The following is a 3460-nucleotide window of genomic DNA, read 5'->3' on the forward strand; positions in this document are numbered from 1 at the left end:
GACTCAGTGAAACAGTATTCGGCAAAACCAGAACGGGGAAGTGGGAAGGGGTGGGAGGGAGGACAGGGGAAGAGAAGGGGGCTTACGGGACTTTCGGGGAGTGGGGGGGGCTAGAAAAGGGGAAATCATTTGAAATGTAAATAAATTATATCGAATAAAAAAAAAAAAGAAAAAAAAAAGACCCAGTGGGAAAGCTTAGGGTCTTATACACTGGGCATCAGCCTTGCTGGATATGACCATCTGTAAGCCAAAGGGGCCTAGCCTCCTTCTAGAAGTTATGTCCTAAGTGACCTGGGTACCATGGCAACAGGAGCAGCAGGGCTGGCTAGAGAAAGATATGGTTTGGTCAGTTAGTATTGACATACATCTTAGAATCTTGGGGTGGGGGTAAGAATGTGTTGTAAGAAACCACCTTCAGAAGGCTAATGGTACTATACTACGGAAGCTGTGAAACAGGTTGTACTGACCAAGCCAGGCTTTTCTAGAGAAGCATTGGCTATCACTTTCATACAGTTTCCATTTCCAAGGAGACTAGGGCCTGTTTGATATGCATAGAGACTAACAAGGAAGCAGGTGAAGGACAGGAAAAGAGCCTTGAGTACTCACTGCACTGCCAGAGGAACTTCATCTTACCTGAGGCCAGCTTTTGGAATATGAAGGGGCCCCAGGCATGTAGGCCCAAGGCTGTTTGCCTGACACTAGTACCATGCCTGAGGTTCAAGATGGATGCAGGGATACACATTGGCTGGGAATGTTGGCTGTGGAGAACACAGTGTCTGAGTCTTGTGTCCTTATGCCATTTCAGATTCCACATATGAGAGGTAGAGCAACCTTGGGTTGTTGCAGAAACATGACACTGTCCCCACTTCCATCTTCCCCATTTCCCATCTGCACCTCAATCAGGCCTGACTGAACATACACATAACTAAAGTGGAAGGGAAAACTGGAGTTTAATTGTCTCATCTTGGACCAAGAGGATGACCAGCACCCACTTTTCTTGGTTCAGCTGCCAACCACATTTATTTTCACAGACTGTGGCTCTCAACAAGCTCAGCTTTCAGAGGTGATAGAAGTATCCAGAAATCACTGCTGTGGGAGCAGTCCCAGGTTGCCCAAACCCAGTTTAGGCAGAGGAAGTCCACACAGAATGGTTACCATTGCTAGGGAAGGTATAGCAGGGAATGTGCAGCATAGAGCTTCTGGGAGCCGTCATACACGTATTCACTGAAGGGCAGAGCCTCTTCCAGCATCTCCACTGCTTGCTCAGAGGACCCCACATTCATGGCCTCAAGGAAGATCTTGCATGAGGGCAAGGCACAGAAGGCCACAGTGACAACTTGACTTTCTATCCAGGAGTGATAGGCAGCCAGTGTTGCCTCACTGTAGCGTTTGGAGGTATGAACATCTCCAGAGTTAGTGTGCAGGCCTTCTAGAAACAGCTAGAACCAGTGCAGAGCATGATGTAGGCACAGCATGGTTCAGCAGCATGAGTTAGGGTGTTGGGGATAGGTATCTTTTCTTTTTTGGAGACAGGTTTTCTCTGTAGAGCCCTGGCTATCCTGAAGCTCACTCTGTAGACCAGGCTGGCCTCGAACTCAGAAATCTGCCTGCCTCTCCCTCCAAGAGTGCTGGGATTACAGATGTGTGCCACCACTGCCCGGCAGGAGCAGCAGTCTTTGTTACTTCATAGCCTACCATGGACTACAAGCTAGTGTAGTGTTCAGACTGTGGGCTGCTTCTCAGATGCTCCATTATCTGCAGCTTTGAGACTACATCCTTGGAAATGAATGAGAAGACAGCTCCAGGCTGTTCAGAAGTCTGGTAAGTCCCTCTCCCCTGGCAATACAGTGGTCCAGAAGCACCTCTCCCTCATCAGTGAGACACTGCTTGAAGCTGACCAGGAAGATTTTAAGGTTGGAATCTCTCTCTTAGCCATCCATTTTCCAACATGAGCTGAAACAATTTCATGCAGAACTTGTCACCATGCTGGACTAGCTCATTTTGTGGTTCTGAGGAAGAGATTGGGAAGAAGATCCGAGATGGGTGCCAGTGGTTGCCCACAGAGAGCAAAGGGTACAGTAGAGGCCAGTGATGGAGAGGCTTGATCAAAGCTACAATTAAGCTGCTGTGAAAGATGATTCTTTGCCAGTATGTTCCATGATTTTGATGCCATGTTCATGTCAAGTAAGAGTCCCCATCCCCATGCTTTCCTCCAAGCTCCAAGCCTGCAGTTGAGCAGAAACCTTGAGGTATAACCCCTATTTAATTTTTAGTATCACCTGTGGTGATATGGTTGGAACTGGGGTATATTTCAGGGTTGGAGCAGAAACCTAGTGTGACAGAAACTTCAGGGAATCTATAAAGGACTTTTAGTAATGTAGGATACAAGTTTCAACAGGCCATCTCTCATAGTAAGGCAAGTTGTGTTCAATTGAATTATGGGCAATGGGTATCCAGTAGGAATTCGTAAATAATTCTGGCTGTTGGTACAACAAAGTATTTTTCTCTTAAAACTGAGATCAAGTCCCCCTTATTGAGGACAATACCCAAACTCATTGAACATGTGAAATCCAGCTGGTTCCTATGAGCCTACTTTCTAGTGCCTTTGGTAAGAGAAGGTACTCTTAAGTCTATCAAAAAAGAAACAAACACCAACCCAGCCACCAAACCTTTGACCTACAATCAATATTTTGTCCTGCCTAAAAAATATGCTAGAGCAATTCTAGCACAAAGCTTGTAGGAGTAACCAACCAATGTCCAATTTGTGTTTAGGCCTAACCTGTGAGATGGTATCCATGCCTGATACTCCTTGCACAGCCAAGAACCAAAGAGTAGAGGTTAAGGTAAATACTACTGGTCTAGAAAAGTAATAACAAAATTACTTCTTATAATCTGCTGCTATAGTAATAAGTCAGTATCTTATTTGACTGCTGGGTTGCACGTCTGCTTTACCACTAGGGTGGCAGGAGCACCTTACGAGTGCCATTGGCAAGGCACTCAGGGAGGAAGAATATAGTCCATAATTGGAGGTCCATAGTCTATATTTTCTCTGATTATAAACAGTAGATCTAGGAGGATTGCTGTACTTACCAAACTCCTGTGTACCCAGACACAGCTGGGATATCATTGCAAGTTGGGAACACATATCAATAGACTGTGCTTCCCCTCATGATGTCTATGAACCAGAAGGGGAGGGCCCGAGCCCAGACTGGGGATGGAACATGCTTTGGTTTCAAGTGAGCGCTGAGAAAACAGAGCAGCTGGGAGAAAGAAGGCCTTCTCTAGTAGATTTCGGAATGGATATTCATGAAGAAAGCACCATCCTGCCTCTCAAGTGACCCTTGCTTTTCCAACTGTCTTATTTCATGGCAGATGTGAATGCCAATGGCACCTTACTCAGGGTAAACTAGGGATTAAATACCTTTTCTGGGAAGGAATACCTAACTCATTGGCTGAACAC

General features: G+C 45.9%; 1 pseudogene; it reads right to left on the reverse strand.

Annotated features, from left to right (window-relative positions):
* Positions 1 to 1160: 1160 nt before the first annotated feature.
* LOC127666476 (ceramide-1-phosphate transfer protein-like) lies at positions 1161 to 1940 on the reverse strand (annotated as a pseudogene).
* Positions 1941 to 3460: the final 1520 nt, after the last annotated feature.

The sequence above is a fragment of the Apodemus sylvaticus genome, chromosome 16, assembly GCF_947179515.1.
Source record: "Apodemus sylvaticus chromosome 16, mApoSyl1.1, whole genome shotgun sequence".
NCBI classification, from domain to species: Eukaryota; Metazoa; Chordata; class Mammalia; order Rodentia; family Muridae; genus Apodemus; species Apodemus sylvaticus.